This window comes from Aotus nancymaae, unplaced genomic scaffold (genome assembly GCF_030222135.1).
Source record: "Aotus nancymaae isolate 86718 unplaced genomic scaffold, 86718_ANA_hifiasm-v0.15.2.pri h1tg000006l, whole genome shotgun sequence".
Taxonomy (NCBI): domain Eukaryota; kingdom Metazoa; phylum Chordata; class Mammalia; order Primates; family Aotidae; genus Aotus; species Aotus nancymaae.
This window is the reverse complement of record NW_026988417.1, coordinates 77880939-77902520: the sequence shown is the minus strand read 5'-3', so window position 1 is coordinate 77902520 and position 21582 is coordinate 77880939. Positions and strand designations below refer to the sequence as shown.

The following is a 21582-nucleotide window of genomic DNA, read 5'->3' as shown; positions in this document are numbered from 1 at the left end:
CAGAACTTTGGGAGGCCGAGGTGGGCGGGTCACCTGAGGTCAGGAATTCGAGTGCAGTCTGACCAAAATGGAGAAACCCTGTCTCTACTAAAAATACAAAATTAGCCAGGTATGGTGGTACATGCCTGTAATCCCAGCTATTTGGGAGGCTGAGGTAGGAGAACTGCCTGAACCTGGGAGGTGGAGGTTACAGTGAGCTGAGATTGCATCATGTACTCCAGCCTGGGCAACAAGAGCAAAAGTCCGTCTCAAAAAACAAACAAAAATAGGCAACATATAGATGCAAACTAAGTGTCTATCAACAGACAAATGGATAAAGAAAATGTGATACATACACATTGGAATACTATTCAGCCATAAAAAAATGAGATCCTGTCACTTGCAACAACATAGATGAAACTGGAGGACGTTATGTTAAGCGAAATAAGGCAGGTGGAGAAAGAAGCTTTGCATGTCCTCACTTTTTTTGCGGGAGCTAAAAATTGAAAGAGTTGAACTCATAGAGAATAGAATGATGGTTACCAGAAGCTGGGAAGGGTAGTAGGTGGGGTAGGACTGGGGATGGTATTGGATACAAAAATATAGTTAGAAAGAATATATAAGATCTAGTATTTGATAGCACAACAGGATGACTATAGTTAACAATAATTTGTTGTACATTAAAAAATAAGTATAATTGGAATGTTCATAACACAAAGAAATAATAGATGCTTGAGATGATGCACACCCCATTTACCCTGATGTGATTATTACACATTGTTTGCCTGTATCAGAACATCTCATGTACCCTATAAATCTATGTTTTGATTATGTACAGGTAAAAATTAAAAATTAAAAAAAAATTAAAAGAATGATTTTTCTTTTACTTCTAGCTGGGTTCCTGTAGTATAAGAACCAGCTAGATAATGAGATAGACAGCAAAACTAGGTTATCATTAGTTAAGTTTTTGAATAATTGTCTGTCTATTGAAGGCAATATTACTGATTTTGTTTGAACTGTAATAATATGATTAAAGAGTTTAACAAAGTTATATGACAAAAACACATAGCTCATCTGAAAAGCAGAATGTCATTAAAGATGATGCTGTTCTTTGGTATGACATTTTAGAGTTAGAAGGCTCATAGGAATTAGTCCAGTCTCCTCATTTTTGAATTAAAGAGCTTTAGGATAAAAAAATGTGTTTGACTAGACCATAGAACTTGTTGAGAGCAGAGATACTAGAGGCCTGGAAACTATATCTCATGATTCATATGCTAATGTTTTCATATTGAAATATTGACTGGTAAATGAAAGGAAACATTTAAATATCCTATATAGGATACCCCGAATAACTTGAGACTAGAGTATGACCTTTGAATGAGGCAACAATTTTTAAAATTTTAATTTAGAACAAATCAACCCAGCTCTATACCACATTTATCTTGAGATGCATGACAAATACACTTAGAGAAATAGCATGGATTTTTTTTTCCAAGAAAAGAGGCAGTGTGTGCATGTTCTCACTCGTAAGTGGGTGTTGAACATTGAGAACACATGGACACAGGGAGGGGAATATCACACATTGGGGCCTGTTGTGGGGTGGAGGTCTAGGGGAGGGATAGCATTAGGAGAAGTACCTAATGTAGATGATGGGTTGATGGGTGCAGCAAACCACCATGGCACGTGTATACCTATGTAACAAACCTGCACGTTCTGCATTTATACCCCAGAACTTAAAGTATAATAATAATAATAATAATAATAAAAGAGATATAGAAAAAAAAAAAAAAGAAAGAAAAGAGGCAGTGTGGTCTGTGATATACAAATGAGTACTGGACCAGAAGTGGTAAGGGTTGAGTTCTGAATCTGACTCTAACACTAAATAGCTGTGTTGTCATTTATTCTTTGCATAAATTCTCCAGGTTAAAGTTTCCTCATCAGTAAAATGAAGAAGCTGAATCAGATGGTCTATAGAGACCAGCTTTAAATAAGTATATTTTTCATGGATTTTTAATAGCAAATTTAATCTATCTTAAATAAAGTGCTATATGTTCCATTATTAAACAAGCAAGACAACAAGTAAGGAGGTAAAAAGAGAATCAGTAAAAAATGAATGACTCATGATGCTGAGTCAGTTTATATTCTGAACATAAACTGAGTTTTTTCTTTTCTTCATCATAGGTATAATACTTCTTCACGTCTGCTTCAGGAAGAAAGTGCTTGCCATTCTTATCATTTCTATGCAGATTCATGCCAGCCCAGAGCAGAGAATCAGGTCAGTTTTAGGATTGTGCTATTTGTTGAAAAAGGAGCCAGCAACAGAATTGTGATTGTTTTTGCTGCATTATTGTGCAGCAGTAAGACCACTGACTTGTGATTCAGGAGTTGAGTTTCTTTCTTTTTTTTTTTTTTTTCTTTTTTTATTTTAAAGATGGGGTTTCACCATTATGGCCAGACTGGTCTTGAACTCCTGACCTCAGGTGATCCACCCACCTCGGCCTCCCAAAGTGCTAGGATTACAGGCGTGAGCCACCGTGCCCGGCCTTCAGGGGTTGAGTTCCAGTCCTCCTTTATAACATTGCTGGCTGGTAAGCTTGGGCAAGCCTTCTTTCCTTGTTGGCTCTTAGTTTTCTGCACTCAAACAGGGCTACATTAGAATAAGTTATCTTCAGTTTCAATTTTGGCTTTAAATCAATATTACTTTGCTTGTAGGTACCTAAGATGATAAAAGTCATATTTTTAAAGCATCATTTCCTCTTGTCTTTTCCTGGAAAAATCTAGTTGTTTGTAAAGCACATGCTTTGGAACTCTTTAAGCCATTGTATTATAGTTACTTTGAGTGACTAGTTTAAGCTATAAACTATCTTGTGAAGCCCTTGAGAGTACTGTGGCTACCCCTAGTTTTAAGGTTTTACTTTACTTTGTTGTTATGAAAAAGTTTATTTTTTACATGAGTTATTAGTTTTTCAATAATGTTCTTCAGCTTTAGAGAGGACACATGTTGGTTTTTTGATCATGTTGGTTCTCTGTTGATTGCAAGTAACCAAATTACTTTAACCAAAAAAGGGAAGACTTTTGGGATTGTCCCAGGAGATGCCACAGGATCCAAGAACAGAAATGAAACTGGACTGCACAATAAGAACCCAGGACCAAACACAATCAGATTTCCTGCAGAGTCTCAGCAGAGTTTCTCCTCTCTGCATGTCCGTCTCATTCTTCTCTCTCTCTGGGAACTGGCTGTCATCATATTTCTGTTCTTTATGAGGGGAAGCCTGCTTGCCACTGCCTCCCAAGCATAATACCTTATAATCCAGACCCCCCAAAGAAAGGCTTACTCCTAAGTACTCAATACTGATTTCCCAGAACAGACTGATTCCTCAGTCAGATACCTTTAGACAAATTGTGTCTTAGGGCATGGTAATTTAAAAGCTGTATGTTGGCTTTCTTTGTTTTAAAGCCTGTTCTCTGAAATGGATCTCTAAAATGCGGATAACTAATAATAGGGTGTAGTAGTACTCCTTCCATGTGTGCAGTAGTCTCCCCTTTTCAAAAAGGGATATGTTCCAAGACCCCCAGTGGAAGCCTGAAACCACAGATAGTAGGGAACCCTATGTATACTATGTTTTTTCTTATACATACTTACCTGTAACAAAGTATAATTTATACATTAGGCATAATGGGAGATTAATAATAATAACTACTAATAAAATAGAACAATTACAATAACAAATACTGCAGTGAAAGTCATATGAATGTGGTTTCTATCAAAATATCGTATTGTATATAATATTTTTGAAGTGTGGGTAACTGGAACTGTGGAGGGTGAAACCATAGATAAAGGGGGAGTATTGTAATACTTTAAAGATTTATCCATGTCATTGCATTCAGCTATGTTACCTAGCATTGAAAAGGATAAAGCGTCTGATCCTTTTAATGCTGAGTAGTATTTCAGTGTTTGGTTAGTCCATAGTTTGTGTATCCATTCACCAGTTGATGGACATTTATTTGACTATCATGAATAAAACGATACAGTACAATAAGATATTTTGAGAAATGAAAGCTTTTTTATTTGACTTTTTGAGAAAAAAAGATTTGAATATAGGAGACATACCATTAGGTACCCAGCTCAGCTGCCAACTATGATTTTAGGTAAATTACTTTTTCTCTGTGCACCTTAATTTATTCAGATCCTGCCATTGCCACATACTAGCTTTGTGACCTTAACTTCTGGACGTTCCTTTTCTACATCTTAAAAAAGGAAAGGATGATAGTGGCAGCTCATGGTGTTGTTATGAAGAATTAATATATGTGTTCAAACAGTTCCTGGCACATCGTTATTATCATCATCATCATCATCATCAATTTTTGAAATCAGTAGGTTGGATTATATGACTGCAGAGGTCCCAGCTCACTAAAAAATCTGTGATCCTAAGATTTTCTGATATGGACTAATATCTTTTTTCTTAAAGAAGACCTTTGGGCATCTGCTTGAGTCCTTAATGGAGGCTAATTTTGGTATTATTGATAGAAGTTACTTTGAATTAAGTATATGTTTGTTGTCTATTGCCACATATATTACTTTGTTAGGGCTGCTATAACAAAGAACCAAAAACTGTGTGGCTTAAACGACAGTAATTTATGGTCTCGCAGTCTGTATGCTAGAAGTCTGGAGTCAGCGTTGCAGGGTTGGTTCCTTTTGAGGCTACTGAGGGAAGGATTTGTTCCAGTCCTGTTTTCTTGGCTTATAGGTGGCCGTCTTCTCCCTGTATCTCTTTGCATGGTCTTCCTTCTATGTATGTCTCTTGCGTCCAGATTTCTAAGGACATCAGTCATACTGGATTAGCGTCCATCCTGATGGCCTCATTTTAACTTGATTACCTCTGTAAAGATCTTAGCTTCAAATAAGGTCACATTTTGAGACACTGGCGATAAGGATTTCAATATATGAATTTTGGGGGGAACAGTTCAAACTATTGCCCTACATAACAAATTACCCCAAAACTTCTCAGATTAAAACTGCAAACATTATCTGTTTTTGTTGATCAAGAATCTGAGTGCAGCTTAACTGAGTCCTGTGGCTCAGGGTCTCTCACAAAGCTGCACTCAACATGTCTGCTAGGCCTGTGGTGTCACCTGAAGGTCCTGGGGGAGGATCTGCTTCCAGTTCAATCATGTGATTATAGGCAGCACTTAGTTCTTCACTGGTTGTTGAACCAAGGGACCCAGTTTCTCGTGTGGCTGTTTTTGAGAAGCCAACTTCAGTTCCTTGACACATGAGCCTTATTTGTAGGACAGTTCACAACATGGCATTAGCTTCCATTAGTGCAAGCTAACAAGAGAGGGTGAGCAAGATGAAAGGCCCAGTATTTTTGTAATACAGTCTTGAAAATGGCATGCCTTCACTTTTTCCATATTCTGTTTATTAGGAGTGATTCACTAGGTCCAGCCAACATGCAAGGAGAGAGGATTACACGAGGGTGTGAATACCGGAGAGTAGGGTCATTGGGAGCCACTTTTGAGGCTGACTACTAGTATGTAGGAATGAAGAAAGAAGAAAATACATTAAGTGGAAAAATTAAGAAAATATTTAATATTAATCAGAAAGCTTATCTTAAACCTCAAACAGATATATCGCTCTTGTGCGTTATTAGGTTTATAAACAGAAAGTACCCCACCTTTATTAAAAAAAAAAAAAGGATAAATGTAACTTTTATCTCTGTTTCCTTTTTTTTTTTTTTAAGCAAAGGAGAGTTTAGTCTGTTTCCTTTTATCAGAATCAGTTATGTTTTGGTCCTGTGTAAACTTCTTCAGCCGGCACATGGCTTTTCACTTTGCTAAGTTATTAATATGTTTCTCATAAAATATGCAGAGGTCTAATCTCATTTCCCTAGAAAACTTTAAGAGTAAAAGGTCTGAGGTTATTAAGATTACCTTAATTTTATCAACTTTTTTTTTGTGGTCATTTACAACAACTAAGATGTTATAAAGTATTAGGAATTATCTGCCATTTGTGAGGATATTTAATACACCAAACTAGCCAAGGATAGTTACTCAATTACAGTTGCTTTTCCAGAACATAGTAGTATAATCTTAAATACCATATCATCCAGCTAGCAGCTCATATTATTTACACTGATGGAAAAATATGTGGTGTTTTTGTCAGGGTTATCCAGAGACAGGCTATTGATTGGCTATGTATTTTGATAGTGTTATATATGAGAAAGAATTTTTTAGGGGAATTGGCTTAGTCGATTATGGAGACTGAGAAGTCTCGCTATAGGCTGTCTAGAAGCTGGAGAACCAGGGAACCTGGTATCATGACTCAGTCCAAGTCCAAAGGCCTCAGAACCAAGGAAGCCAAAGCTGTAACTCTCATTCCAAGATGGAGTCAGACATGGAGGAGGGAGAGGGGTTGGTGCTAGTCCAAGAATCCAAAGGCTAGAGAACCAGGAGCTCTGATGTTCAAGCACAGAAGAAGGTCATCCTGGCTCTAGAAAAGAGAGCAAATTCACCTTTCTTCTGCCTTTTTGATACATTTGGATCCCCAGCTGATTTGATGGTGCTCACTCACCTTGAGGACAGATCTTTCTCACTCAGTCCACAGACTCAAATGCTAATCTCCTTGGAAACACCTTCACAGACACACCTGGGACACCCCAATCATTCAAATCAAATTCCACACCACCTGGTTTTGTCTTTCAGCAGAAGGGGGATGAGCTCAATGCCTGCTGAAACATTGAGAATAAATGCTGCTTTACCAGCTCTCTGGATGTGTTAGTCCATTCTCACATTGCCATGAGAAAAATACCTGAGACTGGGTAATTTATAAAGAGGTTTAATTCACTCACCGATTTGCAAGGCTGGGGAGGCCTCAGGAGACTTACAGTCATGGTGGAAGGCACATCTTTACAGGGCAGCAGGAGAGAGGATGAATGCCAGCAGGGGAAATGCCAGACACTTATAAAACCATCAGATCCCATGAGACTCACTCATTATCACAAGAACAGCATGAGGAAAACCTCCCCCATGATCCAATTACCTCCTGGCCCCACCCTTGACGTGGGGATTATGGGGATTACAATTCAAGGTGAAATTTGGGTGGGGACACAGAGCCTAACCATATCACTGAGCATCCCTTAATCCAGTCATGTTGACACCCCAAATTCACCACCATCATACTTGAATACTAATTTTATGGGTTCTTTTTGTAATTCTTGTTATGGAAAGTGGTATAGTTGTGTTTCTGGAAGTGAAATTTCACCTAGATGGCATTATCTGTAGGAGTTAATCTGTAAGGGGTGTGTGTGTGCGCGTGTGTGCATGTAACGCATGGAACAACATTTCTTTTCTTTTTTTTTTGGTAACAACATTTCTTTAGTAAATTTAGTCTAAGAACTCAAGTTCTTTGACTTGTTAGCAGGGTTAGCAGAAATCATACATAAATTTAAGACTTTCTTTTGATACACTTATAGTGGACTATGGAAGGCATTCTTATTTTTGAACAAATGCTAATTTTTTTTCTTAGAAAAAACTCTGTTGAATTGATTATGGCAGAGGGGAAGGTATAAGCTTTAGCTCTTAGGATGCTGTTACCAGGATACTGAGCTGAGAGTTTTGTTTTATGATATACCTTTTTATCAGGAAGACTTTTGGAACTGGATAGATTTATGACTAGATTTTAGGCTTTCGACTCTTTGAGGAAAATAATGTTGCAAATTTTATGATTTAGAAAAACATCACCCAGAAATGAAAGTCTGTGTCAAATGTATTAGAAAGAAAACATGTGTTGAGAGTTTAAAAAGCTTGAAGGGAATTCAGGAAAATGTAAATGAGCAAAGATACTTAATGTGATGTTTAAATTGCAAAGTATAAAAAATTTTTATAATCAGAAAAATGTAAGTAGCAAAATAAAATTGTATTACTAGAGTTTCAGGATTTTAAATTTTAATTTAATTTTCTTTCTTTTGAAGAAGTGATGCTTAAAATTTGAGACTTAGAAACACTAATCTTTTTAATCACCACTTTATCTACTGTTGTGAAACATTTTTTTCCTTTTGTGTAGACTTTTCATTTATTAAGCACAGCCTGATATTTCTATGCCCACATCACACTGAATTTATTTTCAACCCTTAGTATCCCTTACTTAGCACTTGTTTTGGGGACAAATTATACATTGATCTTTATCAACAATATGATTAAAAATATATAAGATGTATTAAAAGCAGATATGAAAGTGAAAAAACTGCAGTGTAATATGTGTTTTGGTTAAGATCTCAAACTTAATCATATTTTCTAGTTTAAATCATATTATTGCTTATAGCTCTTTATCCCAGGACAGATTTTCTAACCTCTTCTTATTTCTTCATCTGTAAAATGGATTTATTAGTAGTACTTAGAAGTATCAAAGGATTAAATGTGATAATGCTTATAAAGTACTTAATATTGTGCCTGGCACATAGTAAGTAGAAGCTAAATTTATATTGGCTGCTATTTGTTGTTAATAAGCATCAACCTTATTCATTTTTACTTCAGAATTTTTGAGATTGAAATATAAACAAAATCATGTCAACAGCAAATGGTTTTATATATATATATATCCTTTGGTATTTAGTTGATTGGTTACATATTTTATTAGCATACTGATGTTATTTTTACACTTTATCTTAATGAAAAGCCAAGAAGTGATGTTTATTTTTGAAAAATAGAATAGAGTTTGCATGAAAGAATATAAGTTCAAAGGCATCACTTAAATTATTGACTTACAAAGAAAGGAAATAAGTGTGTTCTTTTTGCTTAGGTCAGAGGTGATATTTTGTAGTCAATAAATTCTTAAAAATTGCAAGCACTAGGATGTCAGGTTTTCATTTTCTTCTTAAACTTTGTTAACCACTAGATCCCCTCTTCTGTTTCTCATTTTCTTTTGTTTTTACATAGGGGTAAGAAGTGGGGAGAAAGGATGCCATTCATTGTCTTATAAAGGTCAAGTCATTCCCTATGGTCATGTGAGTGTCCCTTGTGGGTACCTCAATTTTATGAGGATCTCTACTAAAAGGCATCTTTACATGGATTAATCTGGTTGTGAGATGAATGAGGGCCCTTGGTAGCATCCTAAGAAACCTAAAGTCCTTCTCCTTTTAGAAAAAGAACCTATGCCTAAGTTAAGTGAAATATGGAATTTGAAAGTGTTATATAAGTGATATAGAAGGAAGACAATTTATTTTAAATATGAAATACAGAGTCTGAAGCTGCTTATTATCTTCTTTGTGTGTACTGGGGGAAGAACCTCAAAAAGCCTAACTGAAGATCATATTTTGAAAGTAAAGATTCAGTATTTTTTGATTGAATGAAGGATTTTTTTGTGAATATGTCTATATTCCGGATTGAAATGTGAGTTAAAGAATTACCAGATTTCAAAACTTAGGGAAGGGGGTGCAGGTTCTTTTTAATCTTTGCTTGCTTTTTAAAACTTAACTGCCTTGTGTTTTCTTAGAAAAATTAGGATATTTTGATTCTTTCCTCCTACAAATAGCAGAAATTACTTATAATGGTCTTTTTCCCTCCCTTCCTCCTACCATCATTTCTTCTCTTCCGCTTAATTTTTGACCTTTCAGCTTGGTTCTCTTATTTGGTCATACTGTATGTTTTGTAGGAAGCAAATCATGTATCCTGTGTTTATGATGCAAGAATTGCTTTTCTCCTTAACAATATCTCTAGCTGTTTCTAATCTCTTTAATTACCTAGTCCAAAACAAGTTTCAAAAAGCCCCATAGGAATGCATTTTTGTAGTCATCTCTGAACCAGTCATTGTTTAAAATTAAAACTTTTTGAGATGAGATTTGGTTTATTTTTTTAAAAACCTTTGCCTTCTTCCAACATCAGTAGATAATCCTAATGCTTTGCTGTTTCTGAGTGACGAGTGGGCATTTAGGAATAAGGCTTCCTTTTCTGGTCAGGAGTTAGTTGAAGCCTTTACAGAATATTATCAAAAAGCAGACTTATCCCTCATGAAAAAACACCTCATGGTTTGTTATTCTGGAGGACCTACTATAGAATTAAATAGTCTAGGAGATTGGGTTTTTTTAAAATATGAGTTTATCTTTATTGTTCCTATTTTTTGGATCATACATTTTTATGTTTTTTATTTTCTTTACCTATTAAAGAGGGGCCCTGTTGAAGGAATTCAGTTTTATAATGTTATGGATATGTTTGAAATCTATCGCTGTTATCAGAATAATAGCTAATGATTATTAAAAACAACAATGTTAATAGCAGCTAACATTGACTGTTTCCTAGGATTTTTAAAAACACATATTACATCATTTATTTTTCTTATAATCCTATGAGGTAGATTCTATTATTATTATTCTAATTTTATACTGTTGAACAGGAGAAGTAATTGACCCAAGGGCACAGGATTAGGAATGGCAGGGCCTGAATTCATACCTAGCAGTCTGGCTCCAGAGCCCATGCATTGGACTGCTCTCCTATCCTACCTCTCTAATACACAAAGAAAGACCTCACTAATTTCTTTTTCTACCCTAAAACGACATGAGGCATTTTTATTATGTTTGAATTTATATTTAAAGCTGATAGCCTGGGAGTATTCATTAATATTGAACACAAGTTTCAAACATTTTATTCTATTGCTGATAAACATAAGAAAATGCACACTAATAAAAAAAAGTTTGGACCAGAAATGATTTGTTCTATCTTCTCAGGTGACTCTGTATAAGGTTAGCATCCTATTTTGGGAAGAATGTATTGATTAGTAATTGAATCCAAGGCTTTGCTATGTCCTAATCATATTTTTGGTATTTAGTACGCTAATTTAACTCATTTGTTTCTTTGGAAGTTTGCATCTGTATCTACATAGATGTTCATATTTGCCTTTCCACCCCACCCCGGAGGTTGTTTTGAAGACAGTTTTCCTGGTGACAGGTACTGTAGGAATCAGTACAGGAAGTACAGCCAAGCTTCCAAGGAACTGAATACTTTTAGGTGCGTCTTCTTTTTCTGTAGTTGCCTGTATTCTTTGTTTTTGTTTTGTTTTGCTAAATGGTCTCTACTTTCTTATCAGTGTACAGTGGTCAATTGTGAGTGTAAAGTTCAGCTAGCCTCTAGTTCCCATTAGATTAATAGCTCATAATATTCTAAATTCTAACTTGCTACGGAAGAGAACCCATTTATCTTACAACATGAAGGATGTCTAACACTGTTGAGTCTGCTGTCGTTGGAAGAGCCTAGTTAGGTGTTCACAATAAAGTTCCTTTTCAGTGAGTAGGGAAAGGGCAGGTTTTCTAAGAAGGGGATATGTGCAAGAAGAAAATAAATACCTTTAGTATTTAAATAAATAATTTTAGTAATACCCAAAGAAAAAATGTTGAGGATTTTAAATTTTGATATATTTTGATATAAGTTTTTAATTTGAGTTAGCCCTTTGCTTTTTCTTGCCTGCATGGATGTTGGGATTTTATGGAAGACTTGTTTTCATAGCCCTTAGTTTATGAGTCTGAAATGGGAATACATTTTAAATTTAATTGAATAGTGGAAAATGGTGTGTGAACCTATATGAATGAATTTTTCAGTCATATCTTACATTAGAACTGAATTTTGAAGAAACATAGGTTTATAAAAATCCTGTTTTCTCTGAAGCGTATTTCTGCAAAAAATGTGTGGTGACCATAACCATCTTTCTTTCTTTAGTTTCATTGTACTCCTCATTGTTTGCATGCTTTGCCTAAGGCCTGAGTCTCAGTGTGGTTGGACCTTTTAAGTGTAAAATAAAAGTACCTACTACATAATTAATAGGAAATAACATCTGTGTGATCGTATAAGGTATATGCAAATAACAGATATTTGTAAAAATACAGTTTGTTTCTTTACTGTCTGTTGACCTTGATAAGACATTCTAATGGAAACTATGAAACAACATGGTTTAAGGAAAGATTTGCGCAGTATACCCACACATTATCAGCTTTGGTACCATGGGAAAATTATACTTAAAGTATTGGTTTTATACTTAAAGTATTGGTGACATGCATTTGTTTATGGAAGAAAAAAAAGAGTAGATTTGTAATTCTGTGTATTCTTTTGTGTATTCTCAGAACCTGATAGAGTGGTAACCATTCTAAGATTTAGTAGTTAGCACTTTGTAGACTTAAGAGGAAGTTGTTATTTCTGCTCTATCAAGACTGCTAGATATCTAGGCTGAGTGTGGCGACTCACACCTGTAATCCCAGCACTTTAGGAGGTCAAGGCAGGTGGATTACTTGAGGTCAGGAATTCGAGACCAACCTGGCCAACATGGCAAAACCCTGTCTCTACTAAAAAAAAATACAAAAATAACTAGGGTATGGTGGTGGACACCTGTCATCCCAGCTACTCAGGAGGCTGAGGAAGGAGAATTGCTTGAACCTGGGAGGCAGAGGTTGTAGTGAGCCTAGATTGAGCCACACTCCAGCCTGGGCAACAGAGTGAGACTACATCTCAAAGAATACTAGAAATCTGAAAACAAGTGTAGACTGCCCAATGGTTTAATCTCCCCCTTACCTTTTTAAACCCAGTTTTGTATTTTGAAAAATTTAAAGATACAGAAATGTTTAATGAACAATATAGTGAACATCCAAACACCTTCAACTTTAATTCAATAGTTACCATACATTCTTGTGGAGCATGTACATTTCAGAGAGGGGGTGTGGCATTGCTGAACCATTTAAAAGTAATTTCAGACCTTATGATATTTCACTCATAAAAACTCTATACTTTAGTATGCATCTCCTAGAAATAAGGACATTGTTTACATGACCACTGTATTAATTACCATATGTAAAAAATAATAGTAATTCTGTGTTAAATTTAGTCCATATCTTAATTCTCCAGTTGTCCTCAAAACTTCCTTTATAGCTTTTTTCAAACAACAGTCTAGTTAAGTTCCTCATATTGCGTTTGCTTATGTCTCTTTATTCTTTATAAAATCTAGATTAGTTTCCCTTATCCTGTTTTTCTTTTTTTTTTTTTTTTTTGAGACAGAGTTTTGCTCTTGTTACCCAGGCTGGAGTGCAGTGGCGCGATCTTGGCTCACTGCAACCTCCGCCTCCTGGGTTCAGGCGATTCTCCTGCCTCAGCCTCCTGAGTAGCTGGGATTACAGGCACGCGCCACCATGCCCAGCTAATTTTTTGTATTTTTGGTAGAGACTGGGTTTCACCATGTTGACCAAGTTGGTCTCGATCTCTTGACCTCGTGATCCACCCGCCTCGGCCTCCCAAAGTGCTGAGATGACAGGCGTGAGCCACTGCGCTGGCCTATCCTGTTTTTCTTTCCCTCTTCCTCTTTTTTCTTTCCCTCTTCCTTTCTTTTTTAGTAATACTGACTTTTTGAAGACTCCAGACCATCTTTCTTATAAAAATTCACATTCTCTATTTGTTTCTTCCTGGGTCTGCCTAGTGAAGTCAGAAAGTATTCCGGTTATGGGAGCAAGAAACCACATGAGATATTTTTTAAAAGACTTCTCAGGGCATTGATAGTGATTAGAAGTAGTTATTACTTGGCTGAAGTTAACAAATGAAAATAATTAAGAGAGGTTTCTTTCAGGCTACTAGAGCAGAAATTGGAAAAAGAATAGGAAAAGAAAGGTTAAAGGAAATACATATGGCACTGAGGCATGATACTAGGTGAGTTTCTTAATAAAGAGGGAAGAGACTTGGAAATCACAGCCCTCAACACCTAGAGGGTTAGATGTCCATTCTGTGCTAGGTAAGTAGTTGAATGAATGAAGAAACACATTTAGATTTTTTCTTCTGAGCTTAACTGCTACTGGTAAAGCAAAGGAGATTGTGAGCATTAAACCTTTCGTAAGTATGTTGGGAGGTTTTCCATGGAAGTGCACGTGTATTGTTAGTATAGTGTACTGCTTCTTGCATATTTTCAAGGACAAATTTGGAGCCATGATTTTACACTTTGGCAATATCTTAGTGCTTTATAATGATTGTGTAGGTACTGTAGTTGGAAGGACTAAGAAAAGTTTCAGAATCAGAGGATTTTAGGTTTAAATCCTGTTCCTACCACATACTAGCTAAGCAACCTTGTTCAAGTATACCTTTCCTCTGACTGTTTCCCCTTTTGTGATGATGAAACCACATTGTGTAGGGGAAAGAGCAGAGGATTGGGTGTAAAGCAGACAGACCTGTTTCTAAAGCCTGGTTCTTCTGGTTTCTAGCATGTGACCTTGGGCTGCTTAACTTCTCTTATTCTCAATGTTCTGTCTTGTAAAAATGGAATTGATAGTATCTACTTCATGTGATTGTGGTTAAGATTAAAGAGATAGTTCATGTAAAATGCTGAATGTGGAGCCTGGCATATGGTAGTTACTTGGCATATGTTAGCTTTCTTTTCACAGCGTTATTGTGAGAATCAAGTTAAATGGTCAACTAGATGTGAAATGCCTTTGGAAAGAATAAAGTCCTAAACAGAAAACTTAGCCAAAGCCCGGAAATAGAATATGGATATAAAGCCATGTCCGTATTTCTGTTCATTTTACATTGTAGAAATCTCTGTAATGATAGTATCCTAAAAAATATCGTAAATGCTAAAAATAACTTTTCAGAAACCTACTTTTTAAGAAAATAGATCTAATTGTTAAGTATTAAAATGTTGCAATTAGTTATAATTTTTGTATAGAAAAGAGATTCCTTTAATTTCTCTGGGCTGTGGCCTAAAATCACTGTGCCTATGTGAATGTGTATAGTTATAGCCTAAGTGCTTTCCCCATTGATATAGCTTTCAGGAATTTATTTATATAAATTTCTACATTAACAATAACAAAAAAAAACTGATCACAGTTTTTGCCGTTTGGCATTAGGGAAAATAATATCTAACTTGGTATCATGGCTCATTGGAGCCTTGACCTCCTGGGCTCTATCGATCCTCCCATCTCAGCCTCCAGAGTAGCTGGGACTATGGGTACACACTACCACACTTGGCTAATTTTTATATTTTTAGTAGAGACAGGGTTTCACCATGTTGGCCAGGCTGGTTCCGAACTTCTGACCCCAAGTGATCCACCTGCCTCAGTCTCCCAAAGTGCTGGGATTACAGGTGTGAGCCACCATACCTAGTCTGGAAGTTTTATTTTCATGCTTGGGACGTGGTGTGTGGAACCAGCTGCTAAGAATGTTTATTAGCATTACAGTTTGATAAGAACTTTATTAAGAATCTTTTCTCCTGTAGGAGAGGCAAAATTTCACCTCCATTCTTTTTTTTTTTTTTTTTTTTTTTTTTGAGACAGAGTTTCGCTCTTGTTACCCAGGCTGGAGTGCAATGGCGCGATCTCGGCTCACTGCAACCTCCGCCTTCTGAGTTCAGGCAATTCTTCTGCCTCAGCCTCCTGAGTAGCTGGGATTACAGGCACGCGCCACCGTGCCCAGCTAATTTTTTGTATTTTTAATAGAGACGGGGTTTCACCATGTTGACCAGGATGATCTCGATCTCTTGACCTCGTGATCCACCCGCCTTGGCCTCCCAAAGTGCTAGGATTACAGGCGTGAGCCACTGGCCCTCACCTCCATTCTTTTAGGGTAATAGCTGGGCCCAAGAATTAAATTGCCATTAACAGGAGAAAAGCATATTTAATAAAAGCTTTCTGTGGCATAGGAGCCTGATAAATAAATGAAGATCCAAAGAAGTAGTGAGAGACAAACACTTATATACTGAATTGGACAAAGAGCAGTAACTTGCAAAAATGTGATAAGGCAGAGGGGGTTGGGCTAGGGTAGTCAAGTGGGCAGAGAAGTGGTTGGGATGATAAGAATTTGTGTAACAGAGTTGTTTGTACAGATTTCCTTTGGACTCAACTTTTTATTCTTGATGATAAGAATGCTGTATTCTTTCCAGTATAGGAAGGACATCTTTCACATGGGAATTTCATCTCCTACTTTTAAGAAACAGCATGGTCAGAATGATCTTCTTGTACCTGCTGTTCTTTAAAGTGCCTTTAAAATAGTATGGCAGCATGGCATTTTGGAGTGGCATACATATTCTTAAATCATTTACCCCAAAAGACTATGATGATTTTCCCCTCTTTGATTATTTGTAAACCTAAAGAAACAGGGAAACTGCTTTTATAAGTTCAGAGATCTGACAGCATGAGACCCAGCTGAATAGAAGATAGGCCAAACATTTCCTTTTTTAGCTATCATTTAATGCTTTAAGCAATGTATAGAGTAAATTAAACAACTCCATTGCATATGGGATTCCTTGGCTGGGTGTGGTGCCTCCCCCTTGTAATCCTAGTGCTTCAGGACACTGAGGCAAGAGGATCTCTGGGCCGTAATTTTTGCTTATTTGCTTCTCAAGATCCAAAATAATATATTTTATTAGTGTTGGGGTTTTTCAAGTTAACCCATTAAATTCTTTCTTACCTATATTTAGGATAAATTAAGAAATACAGGGAGTGACATAGTCAAATTTCATTTGAGGAAGGCACTCCGTAGTAGTGTGTAGAATGATTTAGGGTCAAAACTGGAGGAACGGTGGTCATTAGCAGATTGTAGCAGTAAATTAGATGAGAAATGCTAAGTGATTAGGTCCTACAGTTTGGTATGATTGGAGAAGAAAAGGTCATATTAATGATATTCCCTTAGGAAATTTTCCTTTGGGGCATGGAACTTATAGAAAAGGAAGAAAATGAATTGAAACTATTGAGTAATCTAGGTTAACTTTCAAGTTTCTAGTGGGATGACTAGTTGGCACTGGTCCTGTTCAGCTGTGTAGGAATTATAAAAGAACGAACAGATTTTAGGAAGAAAAATAATGTGTTAGTTCCCGAATATAATGATTTTTTTGGAAATAATTTCAAGCTTGCAGAAAAGTTGTAAAAATAATATAAAGGACATCTATGTTCCCTTTATTCAGATTAATCTATTGTTAGTTTTTTGTCCCAATGCTTTATTACTCACTTTTTCTCACTTTGTGCGTGAATGTTTGTGTGTATATATTTGTAAATATACATGCATGCACATATTTATTCTTTTCATTGAGCCATTTGAGAGTTACATTGAACATATTATAGCCCTTTGGTCCTAAATGTCTTTGTGTAGATTTCTAAGAATAAGGATTATCTCTTACATTAACAGTCTGAAAACTTAAGTAGACTTAACATTCTTATATTACTTTAATCTGTCATTTTAAAAATTTTATTATTGGACCAAATAAATGTCTTCTATAGCAGTTTTCTTCCCCTCCAGTGTTTGAGTTAGTCAGTGATCATATGTTGCATTTATATTTAATGTCTTTTTTGTATCCTTTAATCTAGAATAATTCTTCAACCTTTATCTTTTATTGTATGGGCATTTTAAAAGTACATAGTCATCTTTCCTCTCCCTTTTTAGAAGTTATTTTTTGTTTGTTTCCTTATTTTTTGTTTGTTCCTGATTTTTTATTTGTTTGATGTTTCCTCTTGAAACAATTCAGGTTATACATTCCTGGATGAAATATTATGTAAGGATCTATAGGTACCCACTGTTCTGCCTCTCATTTGTGATGGAAATTTTGACTGTTTCATTGTCTGATTTTTCCACTATATAGTTACTATGTGTATTAGTTTGTTCTTATGCGGCTATGAAAAAATATCTGAGACTGGGATATATAAAGGAAAGAGGTTGAATTGACTCACAGTTCCACATGGCTGGGGAGGCCTCAGGAAACTTACAATCATGGTGAAAGGGGAAGCAAACACACCTTTCTTCACATGGAGGCAGGAGAGAGAAGTGCCGAGCAAAAGGGGAAAAGTCCTTTATAAAACCATCAGATCTCTTAAGAACTCACTCACTATCATGAGAACAGCATGGAGGTAACCACCCCATGATTCAGTTGCTTTCCACTGGGTCCCTCCCATGACACATGGGGATTATGGGAATATAATTCAAAATGAGATTTGGGTGGGGCACACCCAAAGCATATTACTACATGTTCCCTGCAACTAATAAACAGTCTACTAGGAGGGAGACACTTTAAGACAGTTAAAGTATACAACTCCTCATAACATTCCATCCCCTATATGTAGAATCTATTGATGATACTTGTTTGAATCAATCTTTACTGTTATAGTACAAAATGATGATTTTCTCTCTCTGCATTTACCAGTCATTACTCAGTGTTCTACTGTAATACGAGCCCTTCTATTTATCTATGTGTATTGTTGTATTTATTGTTGATTTGAATTTGTGGTTTCCTATTTTTCCCTTAATACTTGACATTTCATTACTGTCCTTAAATATTTTGGAACTCAAATTGTCCTAGTTCTCATCAGTGGCACCTTCTTCATGCTGACTCCTGTATCTTTTTACATGTCCACATCATTTTTTAAGCAAGTCATTATTTTTACTCTTTATAATAAGCCTCATGCCTTTATTGCCCAGCACTGGAGTCAGTCATTTCTCCTAGGAGCCCTGGCCCTTCTTATTGGGTAATAATATTAGAAACAAAGATCTGGATTCTATGTTATGTATGTTATTGCTGGGTATCTTTGCTTCTGGACCCTATCAGAGAACAAACTAGAAAATGTACACATGTGTATATATACAAATATGTGCATGTGTTTGCATATATATGCACATGTAACATGGATACATATGTGAATATGGATATTTTTTTTAAAATAAGAATTCACATTGATACCTCCAATTCTCCCTTTTTCTATGGTGAGAACATGGGCTCCCAAGAATGCCAGCATTTTACTCATTTGGTCTAAATGACTACCATCTAAAATAGTTTCAGCATTGTTTTGTATATATATCACGAAAAACAAAAACAACTTGCTACTCTGGTATATAACCAACCTTACTGTTTTTTGGTTTATCTTTCCAATGTGTCTTTTTGTAGTGATTAGTAGATACATGTATTTTCTTGTTTCTGCTTTTTACAAACACAAAAGATAGCATATTGTCTGTGTAAAGACTTTGGAACTTAGCTGTTTACATTGGAAAATATACCCTGGAAATTATTCCATATCACTTCATAGAGGTCATCATCATTCTTTTGTGTGTATGTACACCAGTTTATTCATCTTGTTTTCTCTGTTTGTAGTATCCAGGTAGTGTCTAGCATTTTACAGTTATACAGTGCCCTTTTGTCTTTTCATACTGTTGGAGGTGTAGCTTCAGGATAAATGTAGGAGTGGAATTACTAGGTTGAAGTGGTAAATGCCTATGTAGTTTTGCTAGATGTTAGAAAATTCCCTTCCATAGGGTTTGTACTGTTTTGCATTCCCATCAGCTGTGTATGAGAGTGCCTGTTTTCCCACAGCCTTACCAAGAGAGTCTATTGTCAAGCTTTTGAATTTTTGCCAATCTGAAGGGCAAAGAAATGGTATTTTGCTATAGTTAGAATGTGTATTTTCTTATTATGAGTGAAGTTTAACATCTTTTCAGCTTTCAGAGCCGTTTATATAGAGGGAGATGTCTGTCCATATCTTTTTTCGTTTTTCTCTAGGAATTTTGATATTTTTTCATTATTATTAAGCTCCTTCAATGTTGGGAATATTAGCTCTTTATCTGTAATGTATACTGCAGGTATTTTCTCCCAATTGTATCATTTGTCTTTTGACTTTGCTTTTGGTGGTTTTTACCATTCTGAGTTTTATATATAGAGATAGATAGATAGTCAAATTTACTATTGATTTTTATTATTGTCCTGGCATTTTGAGTCATAGTTATAAAACATAAGGAGTTTGAAATGAGTTTGCTGTGTTTAATAGAAAAGGGATGAGATGGTTATCTACACCAGATACTCTATTTATCCTTGTCCTACAATCTTACATTGTAAAGCCTGAATGGGAAAAAATTTGCTGTTTTTGTATAGAATATGTAAGTTAATTTATTTTATTTTTAACTTTTTTAATAGAAAATTTCAAATATCCATAAAATTAACTCATGTATCTATCACCTAGCTTTAGTAATTATCATTTCTTTTAAAACTTTCTTACCAAATGATTTAGATTATACGTTTTCAGTTATTGTGAATTATCCTTGTAAAGAGGAAGATTTGGACTAGCCTAGTAGGCTTTGGCCAACTGGCCTCCCAGGCTCTCTTGGCTTCTTTTCAATGGTCTTGGCACCAGACCTGACCTCTTTTATTGACTTCTTTAACTTCACTATTTCCACGAAACTGAAGTTTATAGAAAACAGATAAAAATGATAATAGGTCAGAAACTAATAATGTTACCATGAAGCAGTAAAATAATTCAGAAGGCTTGGCCAACTGATGCTTTAAAAGTTTTGTCTCTTCACACACACACACACACACACACACACACACGAGATATTGATTGACCTTTTTTTGTGTGATATATAAAATATGTATCTGTTCATAGATATATACTTTATTTTGTATATGTGGTTTTGTGCAATATATAAAATATGTATTTATCTCTTTTTCATGGTTTAATGTTATTAGAGCCAGCAAACATCTTTTATTAATGAGTCTAAGAAGACAGCTTATAGATGTTTGCTAGCCAGAGTCTAAATGTAACACAGAAAATACTCAGAAATTCTCATTTGCTTAATGAAATTTTGTCTGTACTACAGTTATTTTGAACTTAAATTATGTTACTTTGATAACTTCCATAGAAAGTGTTTTATTAACTTAGTATATTCATTTTCAGTTTATCAAGAGTCCAGGATTAATTTGGCAGAATGATTAGAGATCAGTAGAACTCTGGGATTTCTTCATTTAATTTTAAGGGTTTGTATTCTATTTGGAACAACATTCTTGATACATTAACATCCAGTTGAAGTACTACATTAGAGTGTCAGAATAGCTTTTCCCTCCTGCCTAAGTACAAACTGATCAGTCACTTGCTGCTGGTAATTATATGCGAGAATTGCAGTACTCTTCAGAAAACACTTAAGCAAAGGCAGGAAGGAAAATCAGTGAATTCTTCATCTAATGATTGTAAATCATTTGCATAAGTAAAGTCCACATTTGGTTTCTTTTTCTTATCAAGAATAGCAGTGGTAGTGATCATGGCATGACAGAGTGCTTTCTGTCAAGAAGAGGATAGAGAGGACCGGTATAATCATGGGAGGATATTGCTGCATAGAACTGTATTCATTATTTTTTCTCTGTCCATTTCTTGTGAACTTACTAGATGAACTGATGAAGTGACCCTTTGCTTGTGTTTTGCATTTCTTGACCTATTATCTTTGTGTCGTTCTGTTTTTAGTTTCTGAAATTGCAACTTGTCCACATCTCTTTTCTGAAATTGCAACTTGTCCACAAAAAAGATAGTTTTCTTGTACCTATCCAGAATGATAAAACATGATCTTTTTATGATTAATACCCTAAATATATGACAAGGCTCTACTTCTGTGGATTAGGAACATAAAATGTAATTTCAGTACTAAGTTTATTGTGAAACAGGTTCTTTATTAGTTTGTGGAAAATCATAGCATTCCTGATTAGAGAATAACATGGTAAGTAATTGGTTTTGTGTCACTTGCCAAAAACATGCAACACATTGTGGGGTATGAGCAAGAAGTATGTGTGTATAATTAAAACCTTTTTTCCGCAGTTCCTGTTAATTGAGGTGTGTACGCTTGAAGCTTCTA

At 35.6% G+C, this 21582-nt stretch overlaps 1 protein-coding gene across 6 annotated transcripts in view; it reads left to right on the top strand.

Annotated features, from left to right (window-relative positions):
• Nucleotides 1-1586: 1586 nt before the first annotated feature.
• The window catches only part of WDFY3 (WD repeat and FYVE domain containing 3), a 284809-nt gene continuing 264813 nt past the window's right edge, over nt 1587-21582 (top strand). For 4 of the 6 annotated variants that reach the window (XM_012437736.3, XM_012437734.3, XM_012437735.3 and 1 more), the window contains exon 1: nt 1588-2254. The gene's annotated coding sequence lies outside the window, so the exon portion shown is untranslated. Of the gene's footprint in view, nt 2255-21582 lie in introns of all 6 variants that reach the window. The other 2 variants (XM_064368830.1, XM_012437733.3) reach the window with 1 other exon arrangement.